Source organism: Xenopus tropicalis, chromosome 9 (assembly GCF_000004195.4).
Source record: "Xenopus tropicalis strain Nigerian chromosome 9, UCB_Xtro_10.0, whole genome shotgun sequence".
NCBI lineage: Eukaryota > Metazoa > Chordata > Amphibia > Anura > Pipidae > Xenopus > Xenopus tropicalis.
The window spans coordinates 69525879-69547427 of record NC_030685.2 but is presented as its reverse complement, the minus strand read 5'-3'; the positions used below and the strand labels follow the sequence as shown (position 1 = coordinate 69547427).

General features: G+C 40.2%; 1 protein-coding gene across 1 annotated transcript in view; it reads left to right on the top strand.

The window, feature by feature from the left end:
• Positions 1-21549, top strand: part of b3galt1 (Beta-1,3-galactosyltransferase 1) — a 183718-nt gene that overhangs the window by 21447 nt on the left and 140722 nt on the right. The gene's annotated exons all lie outside the window — the stretch shown is intronic.

Here is a 21549-nt window from a genome sequence, read left to right as displayed (position 1 = left end):
TTGACGGTTGACCCCTCAGTTCAATGCAGTTCATATCAGATGGTATTTTCTGACAAATCCTTGATTAGATATCTGCCCACCTATGGACACCTTAGTTTGAATAAGATTGTTTTATTGGTGCAACGTGCATAAGGGTACAAACCAATGAATATACCAGTAAACCAATACCATAGCTAATTACGCCCTTGACTGCAAGTTCTACGCGCACGTTAAAAAAACAGACAGTAATAGACAGTAAGCTGTCTGTTAATATGAATATACAATTTAAAATATAATGACATTTTATATTTACTTTAACTGGCGTTTGCCATGTGGTGACTTTTTATGAGCACACCCGTCTTGGTGACTATAAAAATGATGCCGTAATTTAGTGCCAAGGGCTTTATATTCCAAACACAGTGGATGACACCTTAACAACTCTTTGTAATGCGTAAAAATAAAATATGAAGTTTTATATTCAGTCCTGTAATGAATCAAGCTTCATAGTAACGACTGTTCTAGTAGCGAAAAGGTTACGGTGATGGATGGAGACGATCCGGGGGAAGTCAAGGCGTGTTCACAAATCATACCATTCCATGTACCAGTTGGGAAATTCTCACACGTATAAAAGGTGGGGAAAAAAAAGTCTTTGTGATCCTTAGGACACTCGTGTGGGAGGATAATTACCATTCTGGAAATCCAGTTGCTAGGTAGAATATTATTTTATAGATATGAGCATATGGGAGCTTGAAATGTTCATTTATAGGCATTTATATTTTTAGGGCAGTTTTAAATCCCTTATCACTGTGTCCTCTAGGAACAGAATGGTGCATCTGTTTTGTGCAATTGTTGGCATTTGCCAAGGTGTCCCCCATGTCTGCCCTAAAGGTAAAATCCCTGGGAACTCCAGTGTAAAAGAAAGGGACTTTCAGGCAAGGAATAATAGGGCAGATTTCCAAAATGATTAAAATTTAGGAGTGAACCACAGCTATATTTTTAATGTTAAACCCTCCATGGAAGATCTGGCCAAATATTCTAATTTATATGTGCAATGTTTATGTTTATGTAGCGCTGCTTAGGGCTGCCTCATGTTCTGCTCCAAGAAACATGTACCGTGTAAACAACAGGGTGAAGATGCCCCCCCACCCTATCTCCCTTTTTGCATTGTATTTGGCCTTCCTGTGTCTGCCCATGAGCACCTATAAGGGCTCTGGCACACGGGGAGATTAGTCGCCCACAACAAATCTCCCTGTTCGCGGGCGACTAATCTCCCCGAGTTGCCATCCCACCGAAAGTGTAAGTCGCCGGTGGGATGGCACACGTGGCGGCGTGATTTCGGCAAATCGCCGAAAAAGCCTCGCGAGGCAACTTCGGCGATTTGCCGAAACCACACCGCCGCGTGTGCCATCCCAACAGTGACTTACATTTTCGCCGGTGGGATGGCAGGTGATGGCAACTCGGGGAGATTAGTCGCCCGCGAACAGGGAGTTTTGTCGCGGGCGACTAATCTCACCATGTGCCAGAGCCCATAATGTGGGCAGTACTTCAAGGAAGGGCTTGAAGTGTCACTAACCCTAATGATTGTCACATGGAATTTAATCCTTGGTGCAAATTACCTGAGACTTTACTGATTCTTTACCAAAGTAGCATTTAGCAGGACTATGGAGTATCACTTTAGTATATATATACTATAGGTACAGCATTTATTTTTAAAGTCTTACATTAAAAGTACTCATGGAAGCACTATTCCGTCAAATGCTATTTGAAAGAATAGTGGGTCATTTCAGCACCAGAACTTTACTCATTTGGCAGAGCAAATAAGTTGTCCAATGGAGGGGCGGCTGCATTTATAAGTTGGCAACGTGGCTGTAGTTATAATGGAGTTCCCAGGGATTTTACCTGTAGGGCAGACATGGGGGACACTTTTATCTGTAGGCAAATGCCAACAGTTGCACAAAACATATGCACCATTCTGTTCCTAGAGGACACAATGATAAGGGATTAGTGCTCTATAAAAATATTGAAATTGCTAATGTAAGAGCTCTGTATCTCAGTTAAATGCCTATAAATGAATAGTTCAAGCTCCCATATGCTTGTATCTCTAAAATAATATTCTACCTAGCAACTGGATTTCCAGAATGGTAATTATCCTCCCACACGACTGTCCTAAGGATCACAAAGACTTTTTTTCCCACCTTTTGAACATGTGAGAACTTCCCAACTGGTACATGGAATCATATGATTTGTGAACAGCCAGACCAGCACACAACATAACAAAAGCTATCTGCTTAATTTTTGCCATTGTATGGGTTTATACACATTGCAAACAATGGGGCTCATGATATTTGTGGTATTGTAAAGACCCCTAGGGCCACAGATAGTGTGTGTGTAGTCAGAGCTGTGGCTCTGTAATACGTTAGCCCAGCATTGCCGGCTGAACTAAATTAAGCATTCCTCCTAGCATACATTATCATACAGCGCATTATTGACAGTTGTCTATTGACGCATACACTGTGTGACACTTCCTAGTGCTTCCGTTTAATGGATGAGGGACCTATCTGCATACATTTATCATAGGAAGCAAAGCCGTAATGAACAGGCAACCGGAGATTTAAAGTTAATTGGACAGAATAATTCTCTGACATGTTCAAAGTTTTATAAATGGAAATACAAGATTGTATATCCTTTGTGCAAGGAAAAGGTAGAGATAAGGGGGTTCAAAAAGGACCTTTTATAAATCCCTTAAGTTTGGGAGCTGTAGCAGGATCTTGTTTTAACAGCAAATCCACCAATTGCTGTCCAGGATCAGGGTAATATTGCCAATCAAAAATGACTGACATAGAGCTGGATGATTTTCATTGGAAAATTCTCTTGCATCTGTAATTAAAGTGCCAATTCTAAGCAACTTGTCAATTGGTCTTCATTTTTTATCTTCAATAGTTTTTGAATTATTTACCTTCCTCTTCTGCCTCTTTCAAATGGGGGTCACTGAGTGGGCCAACAGTGTCCAGGCAATTATCATTTAGGCCAATGGGGTTGCAATGTGTCTTTGCAAATAGTGTTTTGCTGCTGTGCTGGAAAGCAGGCTGGGAGCAAAATGCCGTTATTTCTAAATATTCTCTTTAAAACACAAATATATTATGACTTTTTTTGTGGACATTTTTACATCCAGTGGGTACGTTATTTACTCCGAGACCTATTTAAAGTGTATTGTAAATAAACCATGTAGTCGTAGAGAAGATACCAAGAATGATGAAGAAAGTAAAGGAAAATGATTGCTTTTATAGAAGGACATGGCATTTTTATGTAACATCATTAAGGGCTGCTCACCATGAACCTTTCTGGGGAAAATACAATTTTTTTGCACAGTAAAAAGTCCAAGTGAAGAAATGTGCAGAAGAGACATAGATAAGTGACCTTCTCCTCCATCCCTACTGTCCTTATAATATATTTTCCACCAACACTTATTCTATAAGTCATTAAACGCTCACATATTTGTGTCTGGCCTAATTCCTAACATGGGAGACGCCTTCATCTGTAAGTGTCTGTGCTTATAATAGGCTTCAGTGCCCCCGGCCATAAAAACACATTAAAGTCTCTTTCCTTGCCGATTAGCCGTAAATGAATAAAAGAAGATGGGGAGAGCTGAGCACTACACGTTACATGTTATTTTATTTATTATATATCCTTAATCGCATTTCTCTTCTGAAACATATGGGAGAACAAGGGGAGTCCCGCAGCTGAATTAAAAACTCGGTTTGGGATTTGTCTGTGTTCATTCATTTCAACAGAGACATCACTCCCACATATTGTGCTGCCCCTGACGGCATCTCGGAATGGGAAGATGCCTTCTTTAAAGGGAAATTCTACTTGAAACGATCTTTGATATGATGGACACTGGAGTTTCTAAAACAGTAATATCAAAGGTTTAAGGGCATATAAACCCTGCTGTGCTGCTCATCCAAACTTTACTCAGTTGTTGCTGGACTACAAATCCCAGAATAATGTAACATATAATGAAGGGTGAGGCATGCTGGGAGCTGTAGTCCAGCAACATCAGCGGTGTATTCTTAAAGCAATATTGCACAATAAAACTTTTCCCTAAATCGCCACAGCCAGCGACTGCTTTAAAATAGTGCTGGGCGGTATGACCAAAAATTTATATCACGGTATTTTTCAAAATTATATCGGTATCACGGTATTTGACGGTATTTTTTTTTCCCCATGCATGATTAGGTGACCACCCCAAACACCCGCCACCCGCACCCTCCCCGCCACCCCAAACACCCCCCCATCCGCACGCACCCCCCCACCCCAAACACCCCCCCATCCGCACACCCCCCCCCACCCCAAACACCCCCCCATCCGCACACACCCCCCCCACCCCACCCCACCCCAAACACCCCCCCATCCCCTTCACATAAATATAACCCCCCACCCCACCCCATCCCACCCCCCCCAAACACAACCCCATCCCCTTCACATAAGTATAACCCACCCACCCACCCCCACCCCAAAAACCCCCCATCCCCTTCACATAAATATAACCCCCCACCCCACCCCCCCCAAACACAACCCCATCCCCTTCACATAAAATATAATTACTGGCCAGGCACCCCCCGACAGCTCACATTGGTATCCGACTCTGAATGCGTCCTAGCGATGGCGCTTTTGTAGAGTGTGCGCGCTGACGTCACGCGCGCACCCGGAAGTATTCAGCACACCGGTATGTAGAAAATTCATATCGGTTTCAAAAAAAAAACCGGTGATCGGTTTTTACCGGTATACCGCCCAGCACTACTTTAAAATGCAAAAAATCCTCCAATGAGAATCCCAGGTGATCTGTGTAAATTTGGCTTCCTGTACTTTGTATATAATGAAGAAAAAAAATGACATAATTATCTCTATATGTAAGATAACAGCAAGATGCCTGACACAGTGCTGGGAATCAGCATTCTCATTGGTGAATTTTTTTCCATTTATAATGCAAGGTTTTTGATCAGTACAGGTATGGGATCCGTTATCTGGAAACCCGTTATCTAGAAAGCTCCAAATTACAGAAAGCCTGTCTCCCATAGACTCCATTTTAATCAAATAATTCAGATTTTGAAAATCGATTTCCTTTTTCTCTGTAAAAATAAAACAGTATCTTGTATTTGATCCCAACTAAGATAGAAAAAAAAACTTTCTTGCATCTATAATTAAGTCTTCCAGCAACATTTTTGCATCTATAATAACTTTTTTTTGATCAGTAGAATTCTTATTAGTTAATTTTCTTGCATTTATAACTACATATTCCAGCAACTTCTATAGCAAAACTAGGGGGCTCAGGGGGATAGTGTTAGAGTTGGGTTTACAACCACTTTAAAGCATGCTGGGAGCTGCAGTCCGACAACATCAGGGTTGTATTCTCTAAGCTATTATGCTCATTATAATTTTGCTCAAGCTCTAGGATTCTTTATATAGTACAATAGTACAGCCATGCCTGGGTTTTTTATATAGTACTGCCTGTCCCTGTGCCCTTCATATAGTAAAAATGCCCATCCCTGGGCCCCTTATATAATAGTACAACCCTGTATTCTCTACACATGAGAAATGGCTGTTTAAAGAGGTTGTTAACCCAACTATAACAGTGTCCCACTTTGCCCCCTAGTTTTGCTATAGAAGTTGCTTTTTTTCCTCATTATATTACACTGGAATCAAACATGGGAATAAAGGGCAGACTTGAGATTTTCATTGGAGAATTTTTTGCATTTTAAAGCAGCCACTGGCTGTAGAGATTTGGGAAAAAGGTTTGGAAAAGTTTTATTGTGCAATATTGCTTTAAGAATACAACCCTGATGTTCCTGGACTACAGCTCCCAGCATGCCTCAACCTTCATTATATGTTACATTATTCTGGGATTTGTACACAGCAGGATTTACAACCCTTTTAGTGGGAAAGCATCATGGCTGGGTTTATAACCCCTTTAATAGCCTTTATAACGCAGTTTAAAAATTGTTGTAATCTTGTGTGAACATTGGTTTCCTATTAATTCATTGTTTACATGTTTATACTGATTGTTGTATTCTAATTTTGGTTAGCACTGTTCTATGGATGTGAGTGAACAGTGGGGTCTGTGAGACGGGCTGTAAAACAGAGGAATCAGGTTTTGCCAACATTACATTCTGTTGTAAAAGGCACTTTGAGTTTGCTGTGCCATTTTTCTCAATAAACACCATTAATCTTATTTTGCTCAGTAACTGGTCAGGGCATTGGAAAGCAGTCAGCACCGGCAGTCTGGCCGAGGAGAGTAACTGGCAGCGGTGCTGTAAGGTGTCACCTCCAGCTGGGAATTATCCTGTCCTGCCTGGAATCTATTCAGTGGAACTAATCCATGCCATCAAGTATAGTTATTGAATTTTTTATTACAAGTTATAAGTTATGGGATCTTTTATCTGGAAAACTTGGGACCTGGCTTCTGTATGGGCCTGAGATGTTACCAGGGTCAGACTGGGCCGCCGGGAAAATACACAGTGGGCCCCAGCAGCCCAGACCCGACCCTATTGCTGCTTCCTCTGGCCTCCGATGTTCTCCCCTGACGCGTTTCACATATGCCTTCAGAAGAGGATGTCAGACAGGGGCACCCGTGGGGTGGGGGGGTTTAGGGGTGTGCGGAGGGGGCCCCTGCGGGGTACGCGGCCAGAGGAGGCATCATGGGGGGTGCGGGGCCCCTGGGGCGGCCGGAGGAGGCACCATGGTGTCCGACCCTGGATGTTACCTAGACAAACTATTAAAGTAATGAATTTTCCCTTTTAGATCAAGTTTCTTATACCCATATACAGACATGTCAACTCACCTGTATTTTTTAGGAGCCACTCTGATTTAAGACCCTCACACCCTGTCACCCACAGTAATTGGTCCTTCATTTAAATGAAAGGAATTGTCACTTGGATTCCTAAGATATCTATCCAAATCAGTGGGGCAGTGGGCGGAGCCTGGCCAGAACTGGGAGGGGGCCAGGAGAGGCATGGCCTTTTGGATCCAGGTTGATAGATCTGCAGCATTCTATATTCCTGGCAAGGGAAATTGCTACTAGCGTCAGTTGACCATGCTATTTGGGGTGGGTCACAGTGATCTCCCAAACACAATGGAATGTTCTCCTACAGTAGCAAATAGAAATTAAAATCAAGTGCGTAACTAGTTCTTACCCAGTTTTATGAACCCTAGAGCTGATTCCCTGACTTCATTTTGGCCCCCAGAGCAAAAGGTCCACTGTCTTACAGGAGAAGGAAAAGTAAAACCTCTGGGAGGTGGCAAGTTATTAGACAATTCTAGTGACTTAACTGCTACCCAAGCTGGCACTCTTCTTCAAAAACCCTACCAGCCCAGGGGAATGGTTGCTGAGCGCTGCTTAGCCATCTTCTTCTAGCGTTCAAGGTGTCCCCTTTTGCAGGGGACACTGGGATGAATGAAAAGAGACTGGAGGTCATTTATAAATACTGAGCAAACTTGCATTTGGGCAGTGACCATGGCAACCAGTTAGAAGTTTGCTTTCATTATTCTACCTACAGTCGGCTGAAAAAAATGAATAACTGACTGGTTGCTATGGGTTATTAGACAAATGCAAATTTATAACTGAGCCTTTTTTTGAAGAAAAGGTGCACAAGCCCTGGGTAACAGGTAAGTGTAGCTGGAAGTACATTATTCAATGTTGTTCCTACTGACGCAGTTGTGCGCCAATACTTCTGGTGTTGTGCCTTGCGATTGTAGCTGCACTTGTTATAGAAATGTTTAAAAAAGAGTTGGTGGTTTCCCTTTAATGTGTCATCAATATTTGAAGTGCTATAAATGGCCCTTTTCCCTTCTGTCAATATACAACAGTTTTATTTTGCATGAAATTTGGAAAGGAGCCGGATAGTTTTTGTGTGTGTGTGTGTGTGTGTGTGTAACTGGGGAGAATGCCTGTTCATTAGGAATTCAACACCAGCTGCTGGCATATATGCTGCCTGTCAAACTCGCTTATTACTTCTTCCATAAAGAAGGATATTCAGGCAGACTTTCTACTCGAATGCTCGGTGGCTATGTTCACTTACAATCAAACTGCAAATTGATTGATTTATTAGAAACAATCAGGGATGTGCGAGTCAATGCCATTGAATTCCTTATGACATCAATGCTCGTATGAAGAAATCTAAAAATTCTTGCTGCAAAATATGAGCCATTAATACTTATGGTTATTCTGCCTAGTGCAAAAGGAAGAATACAGCAACAGTGCCTTGGTAGACTATTACCATGGATCTTACCACAAAAAATCCCAGTACAGGTAAGGGATTCCTTATCCGGAAACCCAATATCAAGAAAGCTCCGAATTATGGAAAGCCTGTCTCCCATAGATTCCATTTTAATCAAATAATTCATATTTTTAAAATTGATTTCCTTTTTCTATGTAAATATAAAACAGTGCTTTGTATTTGATGCCAGCTAATGTCTACTGCGGAGCTTCTTTGAGCTCTAACACCCTATTGAAAAAAAACTCAAACATACGTTTGTTTAAAGGAGAAGGAAAGGCTAGTAAAGAGTTAATCTCAAACTGCAGGCATACCTTCAGTTCTCTCAATAGTGCCCTTAAGTCTCCCCATATTTCACCTGTTCAGATGATCAGAAGCCAAACAGGAAGAAAAAACACTGAGCTGTGTAAAGAAAGTTCCCATAATGCCTCACTCCTGCACAGACACCCAGACCAAGTAAACATGCTCAGTTAGTAAGACTATGAGTCAGCTTCCTGCTGATTGGCTCAGATCCACATTCCTAAGCATTCTTGAGGGAGGGGGGAGCAGGAAAGAGCAGAGAACAGAAAGCTGCGTGTCTCTGGCACAGGAATTACAGACACAACTAACCTTTTGACAGAGAAGTCAGTGCAGCGTTTCTGTGAGTGCTTAAGGCTGTATTTACATAGACCTTTCTGATAAAGCTTACTTAGATTTTACCTTTCCTTCTCCTTTAAATCCTTCAGAAATATTTCCTGTTAACGTCTATAGAAGATCCTAGATATTTTTTTCTTTATAAAGCTTGAAAATTCAAGTTTGGAAAGCTCAGATATTTTCAAGGTCATTTTTTATTTGCTGCAGTTTTCTCAAATTGCACCAAAATATGTGATCTTGAGTTTTATTACATTTTAAATACGTTTCAATACATTATTTATGAATTGAAGTTTGCTTACTTGCTTTACAGGTTTAAACCCCCAAATGGTTGCCTTTTTATTGGCCCATTGGGATCACCTGACTGGAACTAGGAATGATGGGAGCTACAACAATGGAGCTGGCCATTGCTCCTGTATAAACTATAGCAAAAAGGGATAGTTGTGCTCACCACTAAATTTCTAATAAATCAGATAAAAGCGAGTGTAGGACTGGCCAGAAGGGATGACTTTGATGTAGTTGGCCGGCTTGAAGTATATTGCAATTTGTGGACAAACAATCTTGTCCATAAATTCTCCATATAATCTTTTTAGTAGCTTAATGCACAGAATGTCTTAATGTCTTTTGGCCACTCATTGACACTTTCCTATTGCCTTTCATAGGAACATATCAGCATCACTTTAATATCTGCCATAGCCAGGCGTTAAGTAGTGGGTTGTGTACCTCCAGGGCTCTCCAGTTGCATGTTTTATAGCTAAGGGTGCCCAAGTACTGCTGGCCTCAAACAAAGTGGCATACAACTGCCCATACCATCCTACTCATTACGTGTTCTAGTGTGCTTATTGCCATTCTAATCATGGCTGGTCAAAAGCATGTCCCACTGATAGGCTGGTTCAGAAGCCTATGGTAATGAAGGAAGGTCATGTTTTTGGCTGTAAATTTATATGAAATGGTTGAAAGCTCCTGGTGTCTTAATGGGCACCAGAAAAAAATGTGTGCACTCAATAAGCCTGGCCTCTATAATTCTTTTAAGGGGAGCAAAACAAACATGAAATAATAAAGAATTCATTGAATATACAGATCTAAGATTCCTCCTTTCACTTTATAGCCCTACCTGACAATATAAACTCCCACACAACTTTTATGCAAAGACTTACTGTCTGTACCTAATGAAAGAAAAGATCAAGACGCATTCAAAACAGACCTTCAACTTATTAACTAAGACAGCCACTGGAATCTTATGGGAACACGGAAAAACTTTATTTTCTTGCCGAGGTTTACATTGCAAAATTTGTATTGCTCAGACCCCTATTCATTTTATTCAGTTATTGAAACAAAAATGATAAAAACTGTAAACGGTCTTTTATACTCGAGTATAAGCCTAGTTTTTCAGCACCCAAAATGTGCTGAAAAAGTCACCCTCGGCCCATATTCGAGTCGGGTTCCATGGGCACCTCCAGACTAGCACCCTCTCTCATTTGTGTGCAAATTAGGCCTCCCGCAACCAGACCCTCCAGTGCCCTGGCCCGCTCCCAAATTCATCTTCATCTACCATCCTCACCTGTCCCATTCTGCAATAGAAACTGCATTATATTCTATATTAACTATATATAGTTTTGAAGGATTTTAACTCTTTGTGTTTTAGCTCGGTTGCTGATTGAGCTAAGGGGGTAGTACACTTAAGGTGTCATTGATGATACCATATTGTTTTTGTTGACCCTCTCCTCCACTTACAGAGCTAGTTTACTGTTTTTCTTTGAAATAAATATTTAAGAACATATACCCCAATGATGTCTCATTTAATGTAATTTTATTGGTATTTATTTTGATTATTGAAACTTAGCAGTAGCTGCTGCATTTCCCACCCTAGGCTTATACCCGAGTCAATAAGTTTTTAGAGTTTTCTTAGGTAAACTCGGCTTATATTCGGATTGGCTTATACTCGAGTATATACAGTAATACAATGTGCTTTATATGGTCTTTTTTTTAAGAAATGGCTGAAGTGCACTTGTACAATGCTGTAGCACTAATGCATTTAATACATTCAAATAAAGTGCCATTGTACAAAGCTATAATTGCTGTAGTTCCTGCCCTACCCAAGCTTTAAGCAAGTACATTTGAGAACTCTTTTGTAAACCAAGTAGGGCTTCCTACAAAACACACACACAAAACACTTCATCAGCGGTGATTGTAATAAAATGAATTAATCACTTCAAGAACGACATGGCAGCGAGGTATAGCTCCATATCTGGGAAGAAAAGTGGTAGCAATACAGTAATTAAATGCATTGTGATGAGAAATGTTTGTATTGTTGGTTCAAAGAGAGGTGGGGGGGAAGAGAAATCATTTTTATACATGCTAGAAAGCAACCGTAGTGATCGTGTTCTTTTATATGCATCCTACAATCGTTTATTTCAATCAAATTACATAGGATTCCCAAGGCTTTATTGGAAACAAACATGACTGTAAATAAAATGTTATCAATCTAATAATCGTCGGATGCTGGTTGGTATTCAAGTCACATTTATATCATGAACAATGCCTTTTGCAAAATGAGGTCATGAAAGATATTTGCAAACAGTACAGTAGTTATATTATCTGCCAAAAAATGGTGTCGGCCCGACTCATCAGAAATTCTGATTCTGCCTTTCGGCGCCGCTTGCCGTTTAGAATGCTGTGGAGTAATACCGTGCAGAAAAGTAGGTCTTTATGAATTTGCTCTGGAGGTGTTTATCCTAACAATGGCCTCCCGTTCTATCTGACTTGAAAGGTTTGGGATTTTTCCTGTCTCTTTGCATTTATATTGATAAGAATTCATCTCTTTGAACTTCTGCCACTATAGATACCACAAATATAAATATGGTGTATGTATTATTTACAAGTTAAAAGTGACCCAGGTTTGACCCTGTAGTGCAGTAGGCAGAGAAGTGACTTCTGAAGATTCTGTATACCTTGTGTCAGTGGCAACCCAAAAGTTGCACAACTCGAACCACAATTGCGCCCTTTAAATTGATGAGGGATCAGGAATGTCCAGTCAAACATCTGTAAAGAGCCTGGAGTTGCAAATTGTACACATTAGGAATGACCATGGACCTTATTGGGATTGCTTGTTATTGCTTGTAATTGGGTGGGGTCAAGGCAGTACGTACACTATATGGACAAATGTTTGTGGACTGCTCTGTCCAACATCTCATTCTAAAACCAAGGACATCAATATGAAGTTGTTTAAACAGCCTTTACCCTCTCTCTTCACAGAAGACTTTCTGCTAGGCATTAGAACATTGTCAATGAGGTTTGTGTTCATTTGTACATAAGAAGTTGGGCACTGATGTTGCCAGATGAGGTGGACAAATGTTCAGTTGAGTTGAAGTCAGCAGTCTGTTCAGGTAGTTATAGTCACTTTTCTGCCAATTAGAGGAGGTGGACCTTACTGGGATTGTTGGTTAAATTATAGAGTGCGGACAAAAGTGTGTGGACACCTGCCTGTTCAACATCTTATTCTAAAACTTTAGTTGGTCCTCTCTTTGCTACCTTTGCAGCCTTTACCCTCTCGGAAAAGCTTTCCACTAGATATTGGAACATTGTTGGTGGGATTTGCTTGCATTAATACATAAGAGATTGGGCACTGATACTGAGTTGAAGCCACCCATTGTTAAGTTGGGCGGAGATCTGGGTTCTCTGCAGGCCAGTTAATAGTTAGTTATAGCAGAGATGTTGAAAGGGACAAGATTTTATCGAAATGTGAAATTGGGTAGATACGTAGGCTGGAGACTAATATATGTTTTAATACAGTGAATATAGAGAAGCTGTTATGTAGTTATTTGCTTTCTTTTATCCTGATTTTGGTACCTGCTACCAGAGAAGTTCATAAGGAACTGTAGGGAAAAAAGTAGAAGTGAATATCTCAATTATGTTGTTTTGATATCTCATATTGATTTCAGAGTATTGTATTGTCATATAGCAATCTTGACCAGGGGGTGGCAGTAGCTAGAAGTGTAATCATGTCATTTAAAGGGACACTAAACCCTGCTGCACAGCGCTGCTCAACCAAACTTTACTCGGCTGTTGCTGGACTACAAATCCCAGAACAATTTAACATATATTTATGGTTGAGGCATGCTGGGAGCTGTAGTCCAGCAACATCAGGGTTGTATTCTTAAAGCAATATTGCACAATAAAACTTTTCCAAAACTTTTTCCATGAAATCTCCAGGGCCAGCGGCTGCATTAAAATGCAATAAATCCTCCAATGAGAATCCCAGCTGATCTGTGTAAATCTGGCACCATGTTCTCTGTTCCAGCAATTGGAGTTGGGAGCATTAAGCACAGTTTCCCAGCACTGAACAAGTCTGTCTTTTATCCCCATGTCTCATTCCTGTGTCATATAATGAAGGGAAAAAATGACATAATTATCTCTATATGTAAGAGAACAGCAAGATGCCTGACACAGTGCTGGGAATCAGCATTCTCATTGGTCAATTATTTTGCTTTTATAATGAAGTTGTTGATCAGTAGAATTCTCATTGGTGAATTTTCTTGCATCTATGATTAAATTTTTTGACAACTTCTATAGCAAAACTAGGGGGTGCAGTGGGACAGTGTTATGGTAGGGTTTACAACCCCTTTAAAAATAAAGGCAGTTGAAGCTGTAAGGGTACTGTTCTATTTTGCTTTTGTTTAAGAAGGTAGGTTCTAGTAAACACGTTCAATACTTTGTGATTGTGATACTGATTTTCTTTAAGATCTCTCTAACATAAGAATGTACTGTTTTGGATGAAGTCAGATATAATTAATCAACAGCTAAAAGTGTCTGCTAAATGGTTGCTATGGGTAACTACGCAGGATTGAATTTATTGCTTGCATCTATAATTTCCTGTGCAAAAAAAAAAAAAAAATCAGGTATTATAATGACAAAATAGAGCATTACCCTTCATACTCATCATTAAAGGATAAGTAGGTATCATCTTTAAAGTAATGTTGATTGTTGTTGCCAATGTAGTGACTGGAAATACAGAACACTGTTCTCCTACAACTGCTTTAGAGGTATCCATCATTATTTTATGGCCCAGAGAGTTAGATATTGTTGTGCAGAATCTCGCCATCATTTTATGGGGCCTGATATTTATTCTTTGTACGTGCTCTTCAGCATTAAAGCCTCAGCTTCACATTCCCAGCACCGAGGGGAGCGATAATGAAACTGGACACTGTGCTTACAACCATAGAGACTTAAATAGCAGATGATCAATAGCCCTGTTTACAGAAGAGCCTGTAATTGTTCAGTAAAAAAAAAAAAAAAAAGGAATGCTCCCCATCACTAATGAGCTAACACTAGCATAGCAGATTCATTTATATTGTCATTGCTGGTGTAAAAGTCAATTGTGAGCAATTTACAACTCTGACAGTCGCCATCGTCCTTTGGATAAAAGAGCTGCGAGGTCCATGCTCCGTGACCTTCACAAATAACCTGACAGCTGAGGAGAGGCGAGTAAAGTGACACCCCCACACCCACAAATTCTCGTGTGATTAGGAGTCGGCTAAACGTTGAATATAAACCGCTAAGGGCAGGAATATTGCTGTAGTTTTATTGACCCTTTTTTGTAACTGTAGCTGATACTTGTAGAACATACAGAATACTGCTTATTGGGATGGCCTTGTGTGACTTAAGAGTAAGGAGCTCTCTTGAGATTCCTCTTGGCCTTGGCTATAATTATACTGATTATTCACATCAAAGGGTTCTTTTCTCTACATAGAAAACACATTTAATCAGTTAAACCATGTATCAAAAGCAGGGCCAGAACTTGGGGTAGGCAGAAGAGGCAGCTGCCTAGGGTGCAACTATTAGGGGGCGCCAGGCAGGAGCCTCTCCTGCCTACCCCTAGTCCGCTGTCATTGCCCCTGCTGCTTATTATTATGCTGTGGGGGCAATGACACATCGCATTGCACTCCCCCCCCCATGGGAACTGTGGGGGGTTGGGGGACAACCGGGTTGCCTAGGGCAGGGGTCCCCAACCTTTTTAGCGCCAAGGCCCGGTAGGAGGCAAACAAAATTTTCCACAGACCGGGGGCAGAGGGGGTATCGCGGCACAAACTTCAGGAGCGTTATACAGACGACGCGCTGGTGGGGGAGGGCGGGTGTGCGCGGTGCGAACTGCAGGCTCCTTTAGGTGTGTGTTGCGTGGTTTTTGTTCACTGTGGGAACTGATGTGGCGCACTGCCATGCCGTCCACGGCCCGGAACTGGTCCGCGGCCCGGCGGTTGGGGACCCCTGGCCTAGGGCGCCCGGTTGATTTGGCCCCCCCCATCAAAAGGGTTATCTACAAATACAGACACGAGTACAGTCATTCTAAAATGGTCATTAAAGGTAATAGTATGCACCTAGTGCTGGGTAGTGATGAGAAAATTTTGTCAGCAGGCATGGAATCACTGTGAAATTCTGCATTTCATCATTGACGCCATTCATTGTAGTATCCAAATTTGATCCTTGCACTTCGGTATAGTGCTAAGCACGATTGCATCTGTCTGGCCTCATTCGCAAGTATGTGCCTAGGTACTCTGAAGCTACCACCACACCCTAGGGAGGGGACAATTCCAGGGGTCCCACAGTTAGTTGTAATTTGTGTCCAAACATTGTACATTGCCCACTGTGCTGATTTTGTTAATGACTATATAGTTCTTTAAAGTTGCACTGGATAGGGTTGCCATCTTCATCAGGTCATAAAACCAGTTTTGACCTGGACAACCCCTTGAAAAACCAGGCTGTCCAGCTAAAAACCAGACAGGTGCCAACCCTAGCACTGGATGATAAACTCCATTGCATCGTAAAGAAGACGGGAGCTGTTGAGTTCCTTTTAACCTGAACAAGTAGTGTTTTTTTGTCTAAATTGGGGTGTTTTTTATAAGCACCACGCAGTGTGCAAAGTGCAAATAAATCAGTGTTAAAATCAGTGTGTAAAAGTGATAAAGACACCTGTAGGACCAAACTTGTCCTTTATTCAACAACCTGGGACACAGACAGTGTGCTTTTCCCCTGTTTTATTCTTTTGTGGCCTAGCTCTCCCTACAAGAGACTGCTGTCCCAATGTGACTGTATGCCATATGGCCGCCTCCCTCCTACTTCCTGGAGATTTTATTTTATTTCATAACCAACTTAACCTTCCAAACAAATTACAATTAACCTTCTTACACTGGAAGTGACATCATGGAGCAACACATCTACGCATGATGTTACTGCCACTTGCTAAAAGATTTGATAGGAAAGTATCTGCCAGCCGGGGAAGGGGCTTTATTTCCCCCCAAATGTTTTATTTACCATGAAGACATCCGAGGGCCGCCCCCCTAAAGCTGCTGCCCTAGGCACAGGCTCTTGAGTGCCTATATTGTAAATACTCCTCTGAATGCAGAATCAGAATCTGTGCCTCCTGGTGCTGCATTCTGCTCCTTGCGCTGGATTAAAAGGGGTGCAGTTTGTGTTTGCATTTGCACCCCTTAGCACTCTTGCCCTTGCACCCTAGGGTATTGTATGATCCCTAATATGTTGTCATAAATTGAGCATGAAAATTATCTGTAATATCACAGCATCCATGTGGGCAGATTCAAAAGCAAATGATATTCCCATTCTCATGCTTGTCACAAACAGGGGGAATATCATTATAAAGGGGGTCAAACTGTGCAACCAGCAGTTTATTATAAAAGGGCCGCATTCATACAAATGACATGATTGTCAAAGGGAGGCAAATCAGGGCTACAATGAATAACATTAGCCATTTCCATGAGAAAGTGTTGGATATAACTGTCTGCTGCATCCGAGACAATTGCTATAATAATTATGTGCACTGTGCCGTGCAATTATTGCATTCCCAATGCTACATATTTACATGACTATAGGGGTCACGGACCTGTTGTGCTCCTAAGAACTTATCCTCACATAGAGGTTTCCAGCGTGTTTATCAGATTGTGTTGTTGCGGAGGTACATGCCGTAGATCTGCTCCTTCTCATTACATAAGATGACTAATACTATCTTCTTCTGAAACGAGCCTGGCAGAGAGAATGCAGAACCCTTGGCAAATTCAGCTCTCGAGAGCACTCCCTCTCCCTACTTTATAGAAAGCACAGCTGTAATTGCTGCAGCTCCAATAGATTTCATTTATTTTCTCTCTATTTAAGGCTACATATCATCCGCCGCACTGACACCGGGAGTGGTACTCAATGCTGAGTGCTTACCTACACATTATAAATGATATCAGGGTGAGGTATATCAATATACTTTAAGCTAGACGCTTGATTTGATTGGACTTTAATGCATATATAGATGGCTGAAGACAGAAAGGCTTATTTTTCCTTTCCGTCATGATATATTTTAACATAAATGGAAAATATAGCCGATAATATTATCTTGGCTGTATTCTGGAAAGGTCCATTCACTGCTATGGCCATAGGTAAGAAAGTAAACAATTGCAATGGCAATTAATTAACTTTTTTATTATTATAATACACATTCTGTAAGGCAAATGTAGACTGTTAATGACAAACTTTGTTGTATTGTGTCCAACCTATATACAAATTTACAAAATAACGCCTATAATGTAGACCTATAATGTCTATATTGTAACATGGCTGGGTTTCCCCCATGGAGTACCAATGGCAGATCTATACTGCTAAAGGGCAATATTTTGGGGCTTCCTATGGAAACAATGGCATGTTTTTTGCCCCAAAATGAAATTGAAAAGACAATTTTCTGTCTCTATTAAACCCTAATAGCTGTTATATTGGACCACTATATGAGTAAATAGGTTAAATATCTTGTGGTTTTTATAGGTAGTTTATTAACAGGGCCATTTTAATAAATGGGCAAAGGTGACATTTTTATCTGGTACAGGTATAGGACCTGTTATCCAGAATGCTTGGGACCAAGGCTATTCCAGGTAAGGTTTTTCTGTAATTTGGATCTCCATACCTTAAGTCTATTAAAAAATCAATTAAACATTAATTAAACTCAATAGGATTATTTTGCGTCCAGTAAGGATTCATTATATCTTAGTTTGGATCAAATACAAAGCACTGTTTTATTTTTACAGAAAAAAGGAAATCATTTTAATCAAATAATTCAGATTTTTAAAATTGGCGTCTATGGGAGACAGGCTTTCCGTAATTCAGAGCTTTCTGGATATCGGATTTCCAGATAACGGATCCTATACCTGTATAACTTTTAACAGAAGCACCCTGCAGAGATGGCAGACCCCTCATTTTAATCAGGAAGAGCACGTTTCAGCATGTTGTTTTCTTGTGGGAACCCCATTATGTAATTTTTCTGTTGCTATGGCTCTTGCTCCAGGGTGGCACACTTGGCCATCATGTCAACCTCAGTAAGCATAGACCAGTTCTTCTCATTCTTAAGGGTTATTCTGTCTTGAATGTCTGGGGGAAGTGAGAGCTCACCTATGAAATCTTTGCCCTAGGTTTGCAGGATAGTTGGTTGTGAAATGCATATGCTTTACAGTTTTGTAATGAAATTTTGTAACAATGATACAAAGGTACAAAATTTGCTATATAGTGAGGCACAGTAGCTGGAAAAACTCTAGAAGGAAGGTACAGGTATGGGACCTATTATCCAGAATGCTCGGGACCTGGGGTATTCTGGATAAGGACTGTTTTGCCTCCAATAAGGATTAATTATATCTTAGTTGGGATCAAGTACAGGTACTGTTTTATTATTACAGAGAAAAGGGAATCATTTAACCATTAAATAAACCCAATAGGGCTGTTCTGCCCCCAATAAGGGGTAATTATATCTTAGTTGGGATCAAGTACAGGTACTGTTTTATTATTACAGAGAAAAGGGAATCATTTAACCATTAAATAAACCCAATAGGGCTGTTCTGCCCCCAATAAGGGGTAATTATATCTTAGTTGGGATCAAGTACAGGTACTGTTTTATTATTACAGAGAAAAGGGAATCATTTAACCATTAAATAAACCCAACAGGGCTGTTCTGCCCCCAATAAGGGGTAATTATATCTTAGTTGGCATCAAGTACAGGTACTGTTTTATTATTACAGAGAAAAGGGAATCGTTTAACCATTAAATAAACCCAATAGGGCTGTTCTGCCCCCAATAAGGGGTAATTATATCTTAGTTGGGATCAAGTACAGGTACTGTTTTATTATTACAGAGAAAAGGGAATCATTTAACCATTAAATAAACCCAATAGGGCTGTTCTGCCCCCAATAAGGGGTAATTATATCTTAGTTGGGATCAAGTACAGGTACTGTTTTATTATTACAGAGAAAAGGGAATCAATTAACCATTAAATAAACCCAATAGGGCTGTTCTGCCCCCAATAAGGGGTAATTATATCTTAGTTGGGATCAAGTACAGGTACTGTTTTATTATTACAGAGAAAAGGGAATCGTTTAACCATTAAATAAACCCAATAGGGCTGTTCTGCCCCCAATAAGGGGTAATTATATCTTAGTTGGGATCAAGTACAGGTACTGTTTTATTATTACAGAGAAAAAGCAAATCATCTTTAAAAATGTGAATTATTTGATTAAAATGGAGTCTATGGGAGATGGCCTTTCCGTAATTCGGAACTTTCTGGATAATGGGTTTCCGGATAAGGTGTCCGATACCTGTATATTTTTGCCACAATTCTCATAAGACGAAACTAGAAATAAGGGCTTTGTTCACTCAGGCTGGAAAGCCAGTACAGGAGTTGAGAGTGATCATTTCCCACCTGTGAAGAAGGGGTGGGAGTTGTTGGGGACAAATTGGTGGTGTTGAGACCACTACGGAGGAAAAATACAAAAGTGTGACTGAAAATATTTTTCTTCGCCGGATTAAGTTGCCCTAATAGCGGCTGAAGCACAAAGATACAGTAAGGTTTCCTATATAGGCAGCAAGTGCACCAGTCTGTTTTGATTTCAGAAGAATGAGCTTTTATTTATTTCTTTGTGTATGTTGTGTTATATCATACAAAGTGCAACCCTAGAGTTTCCTACCTAGAGGGCAGCAGTGTGGTTATTGTTAAACCAGATTATTCTCTATATACCGTTGTGCATTGGGAGCTCTGGCATGGTCCTTGCCTCGGCATAAATATTCTCCTTACATAATATCTGAAACAGTAATCATATATTTGATAACTACATGTTGAGGGTTAGTGAAGGTCATAGTTTAGCCAAGAACACATCCTGGTTGTTTCCTTCCTTACGTCCTGACTGAATGGTGCATAACTTTATTTACTTAGTTAATTGCTTTAAAAGTGATTGTATGCAATAAATCAGTCTGTTTTTGCTTGTTCTATTGCGGTGATACTTCCCACTCATCTTCAAATTTATGTAATGGCTTATCTGACTGTCATTTCAAATTTATTTTCCATACCTTCCATATTTTAATGTAGTTTTCAGTGGTGGCCTGTATGAGTGTCATTACTTACACATACCCCCATATGTAATAAAAGGCATTAAGTTTGCCCAGGAACAGTAACTAACAGCAACCAATAATGATGATTGCTTTTAAACAAGTGGTCAGTATATGCTTCCTGCTGATTGGTCGCTATGGGTTACTGCTCATGGGCAAACTTAGTGCCTTTTATTACATAACCCCATAAGAGGCTAATTAGTTTTTTAAGAAGGCGATGGTGTTTTGTTGTTTTTTTTTTAATTGTGCATTTTTCCCATGGGTTTTTTTCAAAATAAATAAATAAATAGAAAGCTCATCAGGTTTTAGATGATATTTTATTTTTAAAGAAAAAATTCATGCAGTTTAAAAAAACATGAGTGCGAGTCGTGTATTTTGCGAATTAGCAGTTGATTAATACTAAATCAGCCCCTAAATATAAAATCTGAAAAGCTTGACAAAAACCTTTTTTTTTTTTTTAAAGTAAATTACCTGACCCCCCAATAGTCAAATAATAATAAATAAGCTCCTAAAAATTAACATTAAAAAACCCAGGTTTTAGGTGGTGAGCTTTTTATTTTTAATTTTTTTTAAAGAAAAAATGTGATTTGTAAAAAAAAAAAAATAGAAAAAATATGAAGAAAAAATATTGGTGAAAATAGGGTTCTTGGGAGGAAATATGCTTGTAATTGTAAGAAAAATTTGTCAAATAATAATTAACCAGGCCCTAAAATAATAAATAAAAAACTTGAAAATGCAAATTGGTAGAAATAAATCCTATAGCAAAAATACTGGCGTTTTAAAAAAGTTAATTACCTGACACAGATGGACAATTAGTAATAAATATGCCCAGGGTTGGACTGATCCAATCTCTGTTACCGCTTCCCCGCCCAATGGTGTCCTCCCCAGGAGGGGAGGAGGTTAGTTGGGTGGCGGGGGCCCCTGTGGGTGGTTAGGGGGGCACAGATAAAGGGGGTGCAACCGGCTGGGCACCTTGGGGGATGTGGGCACCCTGGGGCGGCAGTCCCAGTGGGCCCTGCACCCCCCCAGTCCAACCCTGAATATACCCATAACATTAAGATATTAAAATAGGTTTTAGGTGGTGAGGTTTTTATTTATTTTTTAAGAATATATGTGATTAGTAAAAGTAACAATCTTAGGGGAAAAAATTCCCAAGTAAAAGAAAAAGGCTTACTTATAAAAAAAACGAATTACACAATCCCAGTGGTCAGTTAATAATAAATCAGCCTAAGGTTGATGTACATGATATCTATAA